Source organism: Delphinapterus leucas, chromosome 19 (assembly GCF_059928025.1).
Source record: "Delphinapterus leucas isolate spDelLeu-1000000601 "Yukka" chromosome 19, BTC_Dleu_Yukka2, whole genome shotgun sequence".
NCBI lineage: Eukaryota > Metazoa > Chordata > Mammalia > Artiodactyla > Monodontidae > Delphinapterus > Delphinapterus leucas.
This window is the reverse complement of record NC_143147.1, coordinates 56,474,120-56,493,650: the sequence shown is the minus strand read 5'-3', so window position 1 is coordinate 56,493,650 and position 19,531 is coordinate 56,474,120. Positions and strand designations below refer to the sequence as shown.

The following is a 19,531-nucleotide window of genomic DNA, read 5'->3' as shown; positions in this document are numbered from 1 at the left end:
ACAGATGAAATAATCAAGAGAACGAAGAAGTACTCTTGGAGTAAACAAAACAAAACAAAACAAAACTGAAAAGGAAATTTTGGATGAGAAATGGATTGCTTCTAGAGAAACAAGGGATGACCAAAGTCGATAGAAGTGAATGGAAAACATGCAAAGTTTTAGTTGGTGGAAGACAGGATAATTATTTGAACAAGCAGTAGGAAACATCTGCAAGGATGTGGCAAACCAGAAACTGTCATGCATTGCTGATATGAGTACAAACTGGTGCAATCACTTTGGAGGGGAATTTGGCAATGGTGAAAAAGTGTAAACCCCTCGGTCTAGCAATTCTAGTAGATATAGATCCTAGAGAAACTTCTGCACATATTTATTTACAGGTTGTTCATTGCAGAACTGTTTGCAGTTATGAAATCTGGAAACAATCTATATGTCCTGCAATGGTGGGGGGGACATATATATAAATAAAAATACATACTCATACAAATGGGGTACACTGTATGAACTCAGTTATGCAGTAGTTAAAATGAAGAACTGGAAGTATCAACATAGATTTTTAAAACAATGTTAATAGAAAAAAAGTTGCAGAATAATATATATCTGTATATTAAAAAAACATAAAACAACAGTATATTTAGACAAGTAACAATGCTATTAAAGTATAAAGACAGGGATGAGATGGTCCAGTTCAAGATGGCAAAATAGAGGCTCCTGAACTCACCTCCTCCCACAGTCACTGAAACCTACACTAAATATAGAATAATTCCCTCTGAAAGGAATCCAGACACTAGCTGAGTGACATGAGAAAAAACCCACATCAAAAAGGGTTGTGGCACACCTTAATCTACTAGGAGCCATTAAGAATGAAGAAAATGGTTTGGACAAACACAAAGATTTGAGAGCCAACCAAGAGCTAGGGATGGGCTGAATGATAAGAGTCATCTCCTATGCAAGACGACTACTTCAAGACTGGGAGAGTGGCTGTTTTATCTAATGCACAGAAACCAACACAGTCAGGAAAACGAAGAAACAAAAGAATATGTTCCAAACAAAAGAACAAGATAAAACTCAAGAAACAGATTTTGATGAAATGGATAAAGGATTTACTTGATAAAGAGTTCAAAATAATGGGCATAAAGATGCTCACTGAGGTCAGGAGAACAATGAGAATTTCAACAAAGTAAGAATTTTAACGAAGAGAAAATATAAGAAAGTACCAAACATAAAAAAATATTTTTAAAAAATAAAATAAATTTTAAGTACCAAACAAATCAGAGCTAAAGAATACAATAATGGAGGTTGAGAGGCCGCCTGCCAATGCAGGGGACACAGGTTCGAGACCTGGTCCCGGAGGATCCCACATGCCATGGAACAGCTAGGCCTGTGCACCACAGCTGCTGGGCCTGTGCTCTGGAGCCCACGTGCCTGGAGCCTGTGCTCTGCAGTGGGAGAAGCCACCGCAGTGAGAAGCCCACGCACCACAATGAAGCATAGCCCTTGCTCACCACAACTAGAGAAAACCTGCGCGCAGCAACAAAGACCCAACGCAGCCAAAAATAAGTAAATAAATTAAAAAACCAAAAAAGAATACAATAATGGAGTTCAACAGCAGACTAGGTGAAGCGAGAGAAACCATCAGCCAACTTAGGGCAATGGAATTCATCGAAACAGAAGAGCAAAAAGAAAAAACAATGAGAAAAAGTGAAGATGACTTAAAGGACTCCATCAAGTGGACCAATATTCACATTATAGGGATCCCAGAAGGAGAAGGGAGAAAGTGGCAGAAAGCTTATACACAGAAATAATGGCTGAAAACTCCCCTAATCTGGGGAAAGAAACAAGACATTCAGATCCAAGAAGCCCAGAAACTTTAAAATAAGATAAATCCAAAGAGACCCACACTGAGACATACTATAATTAAACTGTCAAATTTAATTTGAGAGACTCTTAAAAGCAGTAAAAGAAAAGCAACTTGTTACGTACAAGGAAACCCCTATAAGACTATCAGTAGATTTTTCATCAGAAACTTTGCAGGCCAGAAGAGAACAGCAAAATATACTCAATCTGCTGAAAGAAAAACTGCAACCAAAAATACTCTACCCAGCAAAGCTGTCCTTCAGAATTGAAGGAGAGATAAAGAGCTTTCCAGACAAGCAAAAGCTGAATGAATAAGGAGTTCATCAACATTAGTACAGCCTTACAAAAAATTTTAAAGGGACTTTTTTTTTTTTGGCTGCACTGCACCATGCGGCTTGTGGGTTCTCAGTTCCCCAAGCAGGGATTGAACCCAGGCCACGGCAGTGAAAGTCTGGAATCCTAAACACTAGGCCACTCTGTTAAAGGGACTTTTTCAAGCTGCAATAAAAGGGTGCTAATTAGTAACAAGAAAACATATAGAAATGTATAAATCTCATTGGTAAAGATAAGTAATTATTTAAATTCAGAATACTCTAATGTTATAATGGTGGTAAGTCATATACCAAATCTAGTATGAAGACTGACAAACAAAAATAGTAAAAATAACTATAACTACAATAATTTGTTAATGTATACACAAGGAAAAACAATGTAAAATGTGGCATCAAAAACATAAAATGAAGGGAAAGTAAAAATGTAAAACTTTAATATGTGTTTCAACTTTTCACCTTAAAATATGCTGTTATAAATATGTTTTATATAAGCCTTATGGTAACCACAAAGCAGAAACTTAGATACACAAAACAGAGAAAAATCTAAGCTACGATTAGGGAAAATCCTCAAGTCACAAAGGAAGACAGCAAGAAAAGAAGAAAGGAACAATGGAATTACAAAGCAGCCAGAAAACAATTAACAAAATGACATTTAGACCATATCAATCAGTAAATAATTACTTGAAATGTAAATGGACTAAATTCTCCAATCAAAACACACTGAGTAGCTGAATGGATTAAAAATTTAAAAAGACCCAACTATGCTGCCTACAAGAGACTCCATCTTTAAGAACACACACAGACTAACAGTGAAGGGGTGGGAAAAGATATTCCATACAAATGGAAACCTAAAGAAAGCTGGTGTAGTAGCTATACTTCTAACAGACAAAATAGACTTTAAGACAAAAACTATAATGAGAGACAAATAAGATCATTATACAATAATAAAAGGGTCAATTCATAAAGAGAATATAATTTTATGTACGTTTTTTGCACCTAACATTGGAGTATCTAAATATATAAAGCAAATATTAACAGACCCAAAGGGAGAAATAATAGTACAGAAATAGTAGGGGACTTAGATTCCCCACTTTCAGCAGTGGATAGATCACCCAGACAGATCAATACGGAAATACTGGACTTAAATTACATGTTAGTCCAGATAACTTAACAGACATTTACAAAAAACTCTTATGCCAAAGCAGGAGAATACACATTCTTCTCCAACGCACACGAAACATTCTCTGGGATAGATCATATGTTAGGCCACAAAACAAGTCTTTGAAAATTCTAAATGACTGAAATCGTATCAAGCATCTTTTCTGACCATGATAGTATGAAACTAGAAATCAATTACAAGACGAAAATGGGAAATTCACAAATACATGGAGATTAAGCAATATCATATTAGCCAACCAGTGGGTCAAAGAAATCAAGAGAAATTTTAAAAATCTTAAGAAAAATGAAAATGGAAATACAATATACCAAAACTTATGGGATGCAGCAAAAACAGTTGTAAGAGGAAGTTCATAACAATAAATGCCTACATTAAAAAACAAAGATATGACACCTAAAGTCAAGGACCAAAATAAACAGGTGGAACTATATCAAAGTAAAATTCTGTACCACAAAAGAAACGATCAAAGAAATGAAAAAAACCACCTACAGAATGGAAAAAAAAATTGCAAATCAGATCTCTGATAAGGGGTTACTATACAAAATATATAAAGAATGCTTACAACTCAATAGCAAAAAACCAAATAATTCAATTTAAAAATGGATAAAAGACCTGAAGAGACATTTTTCCAAAGAAGATATACAAATGGCCAACAGGTACATGACAAGGTGCTCAACAGCACTAATCATTAGGGAAATGTAAATTAAAACTACAGTGAGATGTCATCTCACGCCTGTTAGAATGGCTATCACCAAAAAGAAGTAACAAGTGTTGGCAAGGATGTGGAGTAAAGGAAACCACTGTGCACTGCTGGTGGGATTATAAATTGGTACAGCCATTATGGAAAACAGTATGGAAGGTCCTCAAATAATTGAAAATAGAATTACCATATGATCCATCAATTTAATCTCTGGGAATATATACAAGGGAAACAAAAACACTATGTTGAAGAGGTATCTGTTTCCCCATGTTCAAAGCAGCATTATTTACAATAACCTAGACATGGAACAATAGTAAGTGTCCACTGACAGATGAATGGATAAAGATGATGTGGTATATACATACAATGAAATGTTATTCAGTCATAAGAAGGAAGGAAATTCCACCATTTGTGACAACATGGATGGACCTTGATTCCATTTTGCTAAGTAAAATAAGTCAGACAGAAAGACAAATACTGTATGAAATCATCTGTATGTGTAACTGAAAAAAAAAAAGAAACCAAACTCACTTAAATGTGGAAATCTTAAAAAAAAAAAAAAGCCAAACTCATATACAAAGAGATCAGATTTGTGGTTACTAGAGGCAGGGGGTAAAGGGTGGGGGGACTGCTCAAAAGGTACAAACTTCCAGTTGTAAAATAAGTACTAGGGATGTAATGCACAGCATGATGACTATAGTTAACCCTGCTGTGATGATGTATTTGAAAGTTAAGAGAGTAGATACTAAGAGTTCTCATCACAAGTGAAATATTTTTTTTTTTTGTATCTACATGAGATAACGGATGTTCTCCCACAGGAGTGAAAGTTCTGAACCCCATGACAGGCTCCCAAGCCTGGGGGTTTGGCAACAGGAGGAGGAGCTCTCAGAGAATCTGGCTTTGAAGGCCAGTGGGGTTTGATCACAGGAATCCCACAGGACTGGGGAAAACAGAAACTCCACCCTTGGAGGGTGCACACAAGGTCTTGCGTGCACCAGGACCCAAGGAAAAAAGCAGTGATCTCATAAGAGACTGGGCCAGACCTATCTGCTAGTATTGGAGGGTGTCCTGTGGAGGCAGGGGGTGGCTGTGGTTCACTTCAGGGACAAAGACACAGGTGGCGGTACTTCTGGGAAGTACTCATCGGCATGAGCCCTCCTGGAGGCTGCCATTTTCTTACCAGGACCTGGCCCTACCCAACAGCCTGTGAGCTGGCTGTGTGCTGGGATGTCTCAGGCCAAACGGCCCACAGGGCAGGAACACAGCCCCACCCACCAGCAGGCAGGCTGCTTAGAGTCTTCCTGAGCACACAGCTGCCCAGTTAACACACCCCTTAATACAGCCCAGCCCACCAGAGGGACAAGACACAGCTCTACCCACCAGTGGGCAGGAACCAGTCCCTCCCACCAGGAAGCCTGCGCAAGCCTCTTAGACAGCCTCATCCACCAGGGGGCAGACAGCAGAAGCAAGAAAAGCCTCTACCCTGCAGCCTGCAGAATGGAAACCTCGATCACAGAAAAGTTAAACAAAATGAGACAGCAGAAGAATATGTCCCAGACGAAGGAACAAGATAAAACCCAAGAAGAACAACCATGTGAAGTGGAGACAGGCAATCTATGCAAAAAAGAATTCAGAGTAATGATAGTAAAGATGATTTAAAATCTCAGAAAAAGAATGGAAACACAGGTCGAGAAGATACAAAAAATGTTTAACAAAGACCTAGAACAGGGGCTTCCCTGGTGGCGCAGTGGTTGAGAGTCCGCCTGCCGATACAGGGGACACGGGTTCGTACCCCGGTCCGGGAGGATCCCACATGCCGTGGAGCGGCTGGGCCCGTGAGCTGTGGCCGCTGTGCTCCGCAACGGGAGAGGCCACAGCAGTGAGCGGCCCGCGTACCGCAAAACCAAACCAAACAAAAAACAAACAAACAAACAAAAAAGACCTAGAACTAAAGAACAGAGATAAATACAATACAATAACTGAAATAAAAAATACACCAGAAAGAATCAATTGCAGAATAACTGAGGCAGAAGAACGAATAAGTGAGCTGGAGGACAGAATGGTGGAAATCACTGCCAAGGAACAGAATAAAGAAAAAAGAATGAAAAGAGATGAGGACAGTCTAAGAGACATCTGGGGCATTAAATGCACCAACATTCACATTATAGGAGTCCCAGAAGGAGAAGAGAGAGGGTAAGGACCTGAGAAAATACTGTAAGAGATAACAGATGAAAACTTCCCTAACACAGGAAAGGAAACAGTCACCCAAGTCCAGGAAGCGCAGAGAGTCCCAGGCAGGATAAACCCAAGGAGGAACACGATGAGACACACAGTAATCAAACTGACAAAAATTAAAGACAAAGAAAAAATACTAAAAGCAACAAGTAACATACAAGGGAACTCCCATAAGGTTATCAGCTGATCTCTCAGCAGAATCTCTGCAGGCCATAAGGGAGTGGCATGATATATTTAAAGTGATGGGGAAGGAGTCAAGATGGTGCTGTGGGAAGACATGGAATTCGCATCTCCCCACAACTAGGGTGCCTGCCGGCTGCTGGTGAGAGACTCTGACCCCCAAGGAGACGGGAGGAACCCCAGAGTGAACCAGTAGGACGTATGGGAACTGAGGGGGGAGGAGAACTGGAGGCCAAGACTGGCACCCCTGAGGCCAGGGAGATCAGGAGAGGCAGGTGGGAGGGACTCTCTGGGAAAAGCGGGAGAGGAGCAGAGGGTGATCGCCTGGCCCACTCGGGCTAGGGAGCTTGCTGAGCTGCCAAGCCAGTTCTCCCTGCTCCAAAGCCCCATCCAGGCTGCGTGGGTCCTGGAGGCATAGGAGGGAGGCCGGGGAGATCAGGAGTGGCAGGTGGGAGGGGCCATCCAGGAGGAGTGGGAAAGGAGCGGAGGGCGACTGCCCTGCCAACTGGGGCCCAGGGAGCCTGCTAAGCTCCCAGGCTGGTCCCCTGCAATCCAAAGCCCCCTCCTCCAGGCCATGTGGGTCCTTGGGGGCATAGGAAGGAGGCCGGGGAAATCAGGAGAGGCAGGTTGGAGGGGGCCTCCAGAAGGAGCAGGAGAGGAGCAGAGGGCAACTGCCCTGCCCACTAGGGCAGAGGGAGCCTATTGAGCTCCCAGGCCAGTCCCCTGCCCTCCAAGGCCCCCCCTTACCCCACCTCCAGCCACATTGGTCCTGGGGGCATAGGAGGGAGGCCCAGGAGATCAGGAGAGGAAGGTGGGAAGGGCCCTCCCAGACCCCAGACCAGAGGAGCAGAAGAGGAGAGGAGGGCATTTGCCCTGCCCACTTGAGCCCAGGAAGCCTGCTGGGCTCCCAGGTGAGGTCCCCTGCCCTCTGAGACCAGGGGTGGGAGGCACACCTGGGCCCCTTCTGTTCCTTAACCCTAAGCCCCACCCCCCACAGCCCCCAGGGCCTTTTCCAGCCCTGTGGGTCCTGAGCATTGGCCCCGCCCACCGCACAAATCTCCCTTGCTTAGGCCTCCCTCTCCACAGCCAAGGGCTCCCCCACCCCGCCCTTTTTATTTTTCTTTTCCCTCCTCTTTTTTACGATTGTGGTACTGATGTACTTTCCAGTTGTTGATTCATCTACATTTTTATTTTTACACTCTTTTTAACGTATCTGTTAGTTTCCTAGTCTAATTTTATTTTTTACATTGTTATTGTTCTATTTTTTATTTTTTGCTGCCCCACGCGGCTTGCAGGATCTTGATTCGTGAGCTCTGCAGTCAGAGCTCCAAGTCCGAACCACTGGACTAACAGAGAACCTCAGATCCCAGGTAATATTTATTGGAAGTGAGGTCTCACAGAGTTCCTCATCTCATCAGCACCAAGACCCAGCTCTGCCCAAGAGCCTACAAACTCCAATGTTGGAAGCCTCAGGCCAAACAACCAGTAAAACAGAAACACAATCCCACTCATTAAAAAACAAAAAAAGAAACAGCAAAAAAATGTCACAGATGAAGGAACAAGGTAAAAACCTACAAAACCAAATAAATGTAGAGGAAACAGACAATCTACCTGAAAAAGAATTCAGAGCAATGACAGTGAAGATGATCCAGAATCTTGGAAACAGAAAGGAAGCACGGATTGAGAAAATACAAGAAATGTTTAACAAAGATCTAGAAGAACTAAAGAACAAACAGAGATGAACAATACAATAACTGAAATGAAAAATACACTAGAAGGAATCAATAACAGAATAACGGAGGAAGAAAAATGAATAAGTGAGCTGGAAGACAAAATGGTGGAAATAACTGCCGAGGAGCAGAATAAAGAAAAAAGAATGAGGGCTTCCCTGGTGGTGCAGTGGTTAAGAATCTGCCTGCCAATGCAAGGGACACAGGTTCGAGCCCTGGCCCGGGAAGATCCCCCATGCCGAGGAGCAACTAAGCCTGTGTGCCACAACTGCTGAGCCTGAGCTCTAGAGCCCGCAAGCCACAACTACTGAAGCCTGTGCACCTAGAGCCCATGCTCCACAACAAGAGAAGCCACAACAATGAGAAGCCCTCACACCACGATGAAGAGTAGCCCCTGCTCACCGCAACTAGAGAAAGCCTGCACACAGCAACAAAGACCCAACACAGCCATAAATAAATAAATAAATAAATAAATAAATAAATGTATTGAAAAAAAGAATGAAAAAAACTGAATCTCAGAGACCTCTGGGACAACATTAAACACACCAACATTCGAATTATAGGAGTCCCAGAAGAAGAGAAAAAGAAAGGGTCTGAGAAAATATTTGAAGAGATTATAGTGGAAAACTTCCCTAACATGGGAAAGGAAATAGTCACCCAAGGCCAGGAAGCACAGAGAGTCCCATACAGGATAAACCCTAGGAAAAACACATCAAGACACATATTAATCAAACTAACAAAAATTAAATTCAAAGAAAAAATATTAAAAGCAAGGGAAAAACAAAAATAACATACAAAGGAATCCCCATAAGGTTATCAGCTGATTTTTCAGTGGAAACTCTGCAGGCCAAAAGGGAGTGGCAGAATATACTTAAAGTTATGAAAGAGAAAAACCTACAACCAAGATTACTCTACCCAGCAAGGATCTCATTCAGATTCAGTGGAGAAGCCAAAGGCTTTTCAGACAAACAAAAACTAAGAGAATTCAGCACCACCAAACCAGCTTTAGAACAAATGCTAAAGAAACTTCTCTAAGCAGGAAACACAATAGAAGAAGACCCACAAAAACAAACCAAAAACAATTAAGAAAATGATAATACGAATATACGTATTGATAATAACCTTAAATGTAAATGGATTAAATGCCCCAACCAAAAGACACAGACTGGCTAAATGGATACAAAAACATGACCCATATATATGCTGTCTACAAGAGAGCCACTTCAGAGCTAGGGACACATACAGATTGAAAGTGAAGGGATGGAAAAAGATATTCCATGCAAATGGAAATCAAAAGAAAGCTGGAGTAGCAATACTTGTATCAAATAAAATAGCCTTTAAAATAAAGACTGTTACAAGAGATAAAGAGGGACACTACATAATGATCAAATGATCAATCCAAGAAGATATAACAATTATAAATGTTTAGGCACCCAACACAGGAGCACCTCAATACATAAGGCAAAGGCTAACAACCATGAAAGGAGAAATCGACAGTAACACAATAATAGTATGGGACTTTAACACCCCACTTACACCAATGGACAGATCATCCAAACAGAAAATAAGTAAACACAAGCTTTAAATGACACAATAGACCAGACAGATCTGATATTTACAGAACATTCCACCCAGAAGTGGAAGAATATACTTTCTTCTCAAGTGCATATGTAACATTCTCCAGGATAGATCACATCTTGGGTCACAAATCAAGCCTTGGAAAATTTAAGAAAATTGAAATCGTATCAAGCATCTTTTCTGACCACAACGCTATGAAACTGGAAATCAATTACAGGAAAAAAAATTGTAAAACACCCCAAATACATGGAGGCTAAACAGTGCACTACTAAATAACCAAGAGATCACTGAGGAAATCAAAGAAGAAACTTAAAAATACATAGAAACAAATGACAACAAAAACACGGCGACCCAAAACCTATGGGACGCAGCAAAAGCAGTTCTAAGAGGGAAGTTTACAGCTATTCAATCTCACCTCAAGAAACAAGAAAAACTTCAAATAATCTAACCCTACACTTAAAACAACTAGAGAAAGAAGAACAAAGAAAACCGAAAGCCAGTAGAGGGAAAGAAATCATAAAAATCAGAACAGAAATAAATGAAATAGAAACAAAGAAAACAATAGCAAAGATCAATAAAACGAAAAGCTGGTTCTTTGAGAAGATAAACAAAATTGATAAAGCCTTAGCCAGACTCATCAAGAAAAAAAGGGAGAGGATGCAAATCAATAAAATTAGAAATGAAAAAGAAGAAATCACAACTGACACTGCAGAAATACAAAGGATTGTAAGAGACTACTACAAACAACTATATGCCAATAAAATGGACAACCATGAAGAAATGGACAAATTCTTGGAAAGGTTCAATTTTCCAGGACTGAACCAGGAAGAATTAGAAAATATAAACAGACCTATCACAAGTAATGAAACTGAAACCTTAATTAAAAATCTTCCAACAAACAGAAGTCCAGGACCAGATGGCTTCACAGGAGAATTCTATCAAACATTTAGAAAGGAGCTTATACCGATCCTTCTCAAACTCTTCCAAAAAATTGCAGAGGGAGGAACACTCCCAAATTCATTCTACAAAGTCTCCATCACCCTGATACCAAAACCAGAAAAAGATACCACAAAAAAAGGTAATTACAGACCAATATCACTGATGAACATAGACACAAAAATCCTGAACAAAATACTAGCAAACAGAATCCAACAGCACATTAAAAGGATCATACAGGGCTTCCCTGCTGGTGCAGTGGTTGGGAGTCCGCCTGCCGATGCAGGGGACACGGGTTCATGCCCCGGTCTGGGAGGATCCCACATGCCACGGAGCGGCTGGGCCCGTCAGCCATGGCTGCTGAGCCTGCGTTCCGCAATGGGAGAGGCCACAATAGTGAGAGGCCCGCGTACTGCAAAAGAACAAAAAAAAAGGATCATACGACATGATCAAATGGGATTTATCCCAGGGATGCAAGGATTCTTCAATATATGCAAAATCAATCAATGTGATACATCACATGAACAAATTAAGGAATAAAAACCATATGATCATCTCAGTAGATGCACAAAAAGCTTTTTACAAAATTCAACACCCCTTTACAATAAAAACTCTCCAGAAAATGGGCATAGAGGGAACCTACATAATAAAAGTCATATATGACAAACCCACAGCAAGCATCATACTCAATGGTGAAAAACTGAAAGCATTTCCACTAGGATCAGGAACAAGACACGGATGCCCACTCTCACCACTCTTATTCAACATAGTTTTGGAAGTCCCAGCCACAGTAATCAGAAAAGAAAACGAAATAAAAGGAATCCAAATTGGAAAAGAAGTAAAACTGTCACTATTTGCCGATGACATTATACTATACGTAGAAAATCCTAAAGATGCCACCAGAAAACTACTAGAACTAATCAGTGAATTTGGTAAGTTTGCAGGATACAAAATTAATGCACAGAAATCTCTGGCATTACTATACACCAACAGTGAAAAACCAGAAAGAGAAATTAAGGACACAATCCCATTCACCATTGCAACAAAAAGAATAAAATACCTAAGAATAAACCTGCCTAAGGAGGCGAAAGACTTGTACTCAGAAAACTATAAAACACTGATGAAACAAACCAAAGATGACATAAACAGATGGAGAAATATATCATGTTCTTGGATTGGAAGAATCAATATTGTGAAAACAACTATAGTGCCCAAAGCAATCTATAGATTCAATGCAATCCCTATCAAACTATCAATGGCATTCTTCACAGAATTAGAACAAAAAAATCTTACAATTTGTATGGAAACACAAAAGACCAAGCAATGCTGACAAAGAAAAATGGAGATGGAGGAATTAGGCTCCCCGACTTCAAACTATACCACAAAGCTACAGTAATCAAGACAGTATGGTAATGGCACAAAAACAGAAATATAGATCAATGGTACAGGAAAGAATGCCCAGAGGTAAACTCACACACATATGGGCACCTAAATTACGACAAAGGAGGCAAGAATGGACAATGGAGAAAAGACAACCTCTTCAATAAGTGGTGCTGGGAAAACTGGACAGCTACATGTAAAAGAATGGAATTAGAACACTACCTAACACCATACACAGAAATAAACTCCAAATGGATTAAAGACTTAAATGTAAGACCAGACACTATAAAACTTTTAGAGGAAAACATAGGAAAAACACTCTTTGACATAAACCACAGCAAAATCTTTTTTGACCCACCTCCTAGAGTACTGGAAATAAAAACAAAAATAAAAAATGGGACTTAATTAAACTTAAAAGCTTTTTAACATCAGGGAAACCGTAAACAAGACAAAAAGACAACCCTCAGAATGGGAGAAAATATTTGCAAATGAAACAACAAAGGATTAATCTCCAAAATATACAAAGAGCTCATGGAACTCAATATCAAAAACACAAACAATTGAGTTAAAAAATGGGCATTAGACCTAAATAGACATTTCACCAAGGAAGACATACAGATGGCCAAGAAGCATATGAAAAGATGCTCAACATTACTAATTATTAGAGAAACGCAAATCAAAACTACAATGAGGTATCACCTCATGCTGGTCAGAATGGCCATTATCAAAAAAGTTAGAAACAACAAATGCTGGAAAGTGTGTGGTGAAAAGGGAACCCTCCTACACTGTTGGTGGGAATGTAAATTGATACAGCCACTATGGAAAACAGTATGGAGGTTCCTTAAAAAACTAAAAATAGAACTACCATATGACCCAGCAATCCCACTACTGGGCATATACCCTGAGAAAACCATAATTCAAAAAGAGACATGCACCACAATGTTCACTGCAGCACTATTTACAAGAGTCAGGACATGGAAGCAACCTAAGTGTCCAATGACAGATGAATGGAGAAAGAAGATGTGGCACATATATACAATGGAATATTACTCAGCCATAAAAAGAAACAAAACTGAGTTATTTGTAGTGAGGTGGATGGACCCAGAGTCCGTCATACAGAGTGAAGTCGGAAGGAGAAAAACAAATACCATATGCTAACACATGTATATGGAATCTTAAAAAAAAGTTACTGATGAACCTAGTTGCAGGGCAGGAATAAAGAGGTAGACATAGAGAATGGACCTGATGACATGGGGTGGGAGGGTGAAGCTGGGACGAAGTGATAGTAGCATTGAGTATATACACTACCGAATGTAAAATAGTTGGCTGGTAGGAAGCAGCAGCATAGCACAGGGAGATCGGCTCGGTGCTTAGCAATGACCTAGAAGGGTGGCATAGGGAGGATGGGAGGGAGGCTCAAGAGGGAGGGGATATGGGGACATGTATATGCATATGGCTGATTCGCTTTGTTGTGCAACAGAAACTAACATGGTATTGTAAAGTGATTATACTCCAATAAAGATGTATTAAAATAAATAAATTAATAAAGTGATCAAAGGGAAGAACCTACAACCAAGAATACTTTACCCAGTAAGGCTCTCATTCAGATTCAAAGGAGAAATCAAAGCTTTACAGACAAGCAAAAGCTAAGAAAATTCAGGACCACCAGACCAGCTTTGCAACAAATGCTAAAGAACTTCTCCAGGCAGAAAAGAAAAGGGCACAACTAGAAACAAGAAGAATACAAATGGAAAAGCTCACCATTAGGCAAACATACAGTAAAGACAGGAAATCATCTGCATGCAAATATCATATCAAAACCAGCAACTGTGAGAAGAGGAGAGCAAAAATGCAGGATATTGGAATTGCATTTGAAATTAAAAAACCAGCAACTTAAAACAATCTTGTTTATATATAGACTGCTATATCAAAACCTCATGGTAACCACAAACTGAAAATCTACAAAAATACACACACAAAAAAAGAAAAAGGAATCCAAAGACAACACTAAAGTTAGGCATCAAATCACAAGAGAAGAGAACAAAAGAGAAAGGGAAGAAAACAGACCTACAAAAGGAAATCCCAAACAATTAACAAAAGGGCAATAAAAAAATACATATCAATAATTACCTTAAACATAAATGGATTAAGTGCTCCAACCAAAAGACACAGACTGGCTGAATGGATACAAAAACAAGACCCATATATATGCTGTCTACAAGAGACCCACTTCAGATCTACGGACACATACTGAATGAAAGTGAGTGGATGGAAAAAGGTTTTCCATGCAAATGGAAATCAAAAGAAAGCTGGAGTAGCAATACCCATTTCAGATAAAATAGACTTTAAAATAAAGACTGCTGTAAGAGACAAAGGACACTACATAATGGTCAAGGGATCAATCCAAGAAAAAGATATAACAACTGTAAATATATATGCACCCAACATAGGAGCACCTTAATATATAAGGTAAATAAATACAGCCATAAAAAGAGAAATCAACAGTAACATGATAATAGTAGGGGACTTGAACACCCCTCTTTCATCAATAGATGGATTATCCAGATAGAAAATAAATAAGGAAACACAGGCCTTAAATGACACATTAAACCAAACAGACTCGATATTTATAGAGCATTCCATTCAAAATCAACAGAGTATACATTCTTCTCAAGTGCACACAGAACATTCTCCAGGATTGATCGCATGTTGGATCACAATGCAAGCCTTGGTAAATTTAAGAAAACTGAAACCATATCAAGCATCTATTCCAACCACAATGCTGAGATTAGAAATCAACTACAAGAAAAAAACTGTAAAAAACACAAACACGTGGAGGCCAAACAATATGCTACTAAACAACCAATGAATCACTGAAGTCAAAGAGGAAATCAAAAAATACCTAGAGACAAATGAAAATGAAAGCAAAATCTATGGGATGCAGCAAAACAGTTCTAAGAGGGAAGTTTATACTGATACAATCTTACCTTAGGAAACAAGAAAAATCAGAAATAAACACCTAACCTTACACCTAAAGCAACTAGAGAAAGAACAAACAAAACCGAAATTCAGTAGAAGGAAAGAAATCATAAAGATCAGAGCAGAAATAAATGAAATAGAAACAAAGAAAACAATAGAGAAGATCAATGAAACTAAAATCTGGTTCTTTGAAAAGATAAACAAAATTGATAAAAGCTTTAGCCAGACTCATCAAGAAAAACAGGAAGGGGGCCCAAATAAGTAAAATTAGAAATGAAAAAGGAGAACTTACAACAGACACCACAGAAATACAACAGATCTTATAAGAGACTGCTACAAACTAGATGCCAATAAAATGGACAACCTGAAAGAAATGGACAAATTCTCAGAAAGGTAAAATCTCCCAAGACTAAACCAGGAAGAAATAGAAAATATGAACAGACCAATCACAAGTACTGAAATTGAAACTGTGATTTAAAAACTCCCAGCAAACAAAAGTCGAGGACCAGATGGCTTCACAGGTAAATTCTATCAAACGTTTAGAGAAGAGTTAACACCTATCCTTCTTAAACTATTCCAAAAAAATTGCAGAGGAAAGAACACTCCCAAACTCATTCTATTAGGCCACGATCACCCTGATACCAAAACCAGACAAAGATACCACAAAAAAAAGAAAATTACAGGCCAATATCACCGATGAACATAGACGCAAAACTCAACAAAATACTAGCAATCTGAATCCAACAATACATTAAAAGGATCATACAACACGATCAAGTGGAATTTTATCTCAGGGATGCAAGGATTTTTCAATAACTGCAAATCAGTCAGTGTGATACACCACATCAACATATTGAAGAATAAAAATCCTATGATCATTTCAATAGATGCACAAAAAGCTTCTGACAAAATTCAACAGCCATTTATGATAAAAAAAACTCTCCAGAAAGTGGGCAGAGAGGGAACATACCTCAACATAATAAAGGCCATATATGACAAATCTACAGCTAACATCATACTCAACAATGAAAAGCTGAAAGCATTTCCTCTAAGATCAGGAACAAGACAAGGATGTCCACTCTCGCCACTTATACTCAACATAGTTTTGGAAGTCCTAGCCACAGATATCAGAGAAGAAATAAAAGGAATCCAAATTGGAAAAGAAGTAAAACTGTCACTGTTTGCAGATGACATAATACTGTACATAGAAATCCTAAAGATGTTACCAGAAAACTACTAGAGCTCATCAATGAACTTGGTAAAATTGCAGGATACAAGATTAATACATAGAAATCTGTTGCATTTCTGTACACTAAGAAGATCAGAAAGAGAAATTAAGGAAACAATCTCCATTTACCATTGCATCAAAAAGAATAAAATACCTAGGAATAAATCTACCTAAGGAGGCAAAAGACCTGTAACTCGGAAAACCATAAGATGCTGATGAAGGAAACCAAAGATGACACAAACAGATGGAAAAATATACCATGTTCTTGGATTGGAAGAACGAATATTGTCAAAATGACTGTACTAGCCAAGGCAATCTACAGATTCAATGCAATCCCTACCAAATTGACAATGGCATTTTTCACAGAACTAGAACAAAAAAAATCTTAAAATCTGTATGGAGACACAAAAGACCCTGGATAGCCAAAGCAATCTTGAGAAAGAAAAATGGAGCTGGAGGAATTAGACTTCCTGACTTCAGACTATACTACTGATACAAAGCTACAGTCATCACAACAGTATGGTACTGGCACAAAAACAGACATATAGCTCAATGGAACATGACAGAAAGCCCAGAAACAAACCCATGCACCTATGGTTAATTAATCTACAACAAAGGAGGCAACACTATACAATGGAGGAAAGATAGTCTCTTCAATAAATGGTGCTGGGAAAACTGGACAGCTACATGTAAAAAAAAAAAATGAAATTAGAACATTCTCTAACACCATAAACAAAAATAAACCTCAAAATAAAGACCTAAATGGACCAGATACTATCAATATAGAACTCTTATAAGAAAACACAGGCAGAACACTCTGACATAAATCACAGCAATATCTTTTTCAATCCGTCTCCTAGAGTAATGGAAATAAAAAATATAAATGAATGGGACCTAATTAAACTAAAAAGCTTTGCACAGCAAAGGAAACCATACACAAAACGAAAGCACAACCCACAGAATGTGAGAAAATATTTGCAAACAATGTGACCAAGAGATTAATCTCCAAAATTTACAAGCAGCTCATGCGGCTCAGTGTCAAAAGAACAAAAACAAAAAAAGAACAACCCAATCAAAAAATGGGCAGAAGATCTAAACAGACATTTCTCCAAAGAAGACATACAGACGGCCAAGAGACACATGAAAAGATGCTCAACATCGCTAATTATTAGAGAAATGCAAATCAAAACTACAATGAAATATCACCACACACCAGGCCATCATCAAAGTCTACCAACAGTAAGTACTGGAGAGGGTGTGGAGAAAAGGGAACTCTCCTACACTGTGTGGGGAAGTAAATTGGTACAACCACTATGGAGAACAGTATGGATGTTCCTTAAGAAACTAAAAACCATATGATCCAGCAATCCCACTCCTGGGAATATATCTGGAGAAAAACAAGAGTTTGAAAGGATACATGCACTGCAATGTTCACTGCAGTGCTATTTACAACAGCCAAGACATGGAAGCAACCTAAATGTCCATCAACAGATGAATGGATAAAGATGTGGTACATATATACAATGGAGTATTACTCAGCCATTAGAAAGAATGAAATAATGCCATTTGCAGCAACATGGACGGACCTGGAGATTATCATGCTAAGTGAAGTCAGTCAGACAAAGACAAATAGCATATGATGTCGCTTATATGTGAAATCTGAAAAAAAAAAGATACAAATGAACTTATTTACAAAACAGAAACAGAGTCACAGATTTAGAGAACAAATTTATGGTTACCAGGGGGAAGGGTCGAGAGGAAGGATAGATTGGGAGTTTGGGATTGACATGTACGCACTTTATTTAAGATACATAACCGGGCTTCCCTGGTGGCACAGTGGTTGAGAGTCCACCTGCCGATGCAGGGGACACGGGTTCGTGCACTGGTCTGGGAGGATCCCACATGCCACGGAGCGGCTGGGCCCATGAGCCATGACCGCTGGGCCTGTGTGTCTGGAGCCTGTGCTCCGCAAAGGGAGAGGCCACGGCAGTGAGAGGCCTGTGTACCGGGGAAAAAAAAAAAAAGATACATAACCAACAGGGACCTACTGTACAGCACAGGGAACTCTACTCAATATTCTGTAATAACCTATATAGGAAAAGAATCTGAAAAAGAATGGATATACGTATAACTGAATCACTTTGCTTTACACCTGAAACTAATGCAACATTGTTAATCAACTATACTCCAATATAAAATAAAAATTAAAAAAAAAAAAGTCAAGGACCAGATGGCTTCACTGGTGAATTCTACCAAACATTTAAAGAATTAATACCAATCCTTCTCAAACCTTTCCAAAACACAGAAGAAGAAGAAACACTTCCAAACTCATTTTACAAGGCCAACATTACCCTAAAACCAAAACCAGACAGGACGCCACAAAAAATTACAGACCAATATCCCTGATGAACATAGATGCAAAAATCCTCAACAAAATATTAGCAAATGAATTCAACAGTACACTACAAGTATCATGCACCATGATCAAGTGGGATTTATTCCAGAAGTGCAAGGATGGTTCAGCATTCACAAATCCGTCACTGTGTACACCAAACAAAAGATAAAAATCATATTATCATCTCAATAAATAAAGAAAAAGCATTTAACAAAATTCAACATCCATTCATTTTAAAAACTTTCAACAAACTGGGTATAGAAGGAGTGTACCTCAACATGGCATATATGACAAGCCCATAGCTAACATATTCAACAGTGAAAAGCTGAAAGTAGTTCCTCTAAGATCAGGAACAAGACAAGGATGCCTGCTTTTATTCAACATAGTACTACAAGTCCTAGACAGAGCAATTAGGCAAGAAAAAGAAATAAAAGACATCCAGATCAGAAATGAAGAAATGTAACTTTACAGATGACGTCATATTATATATAAAAAACCCTAAAGAAGCCACCAAAACTGTTAGAATAAACGAAGTTTGTAAAACTGCAGGTTACAAAATCAATATACAGTTGTTCCTTAGGGCACTGACTCCACGCAGCCAAAAATCTGAGTATAACTTTACAGATAGTGCTCCGTATCCACAGTTCTGCATCCATGGATTCAACCGGCACTGTTGATAGTATAGTAGTATAGTACGTATTTATTGAAAAAAATCTACGTATAAGTGCCTGCACAGTTCAAATCCACATTGTTCAAGGGTCAACTGTACAAAAATAGTTGCAATTCTATACATTAATAACAAACTATCAGAGAAATTGGAGTTACTC

General features: G+C 39.0%; 2 protein-coding genes across 8 annotated transcripts in view; one reads left to right on the top strand and one right to left on the bottom strand.

Moving 5' to 3' along the window:
- CEP95 (centrosomal protein 95) overlaps positions 1-19,531 on the bottom strand; it is a 74,959-nt gene that overhangs the window by 25,021 nt on the left and 30,407 nt on the right. The gene's annotated exons all lie outside the window — the stretch shown is intronic.
- SMURF2 (SMAD specific E3 ubiquitin protein ligase 2) overlaps positions 1-19,531 on the top strand; it is a 153,393-nt gene extending 133,862 nt beyond the window's left edge. The window contains exon 19 of the mRNA XM_022589184.2: positions 1-19,531. This exon is cut by the window's left edge and continues 18,835 nt beyond it. The gene's annotated coding sequence lies outside the window, so the exon portion shown is untranslated.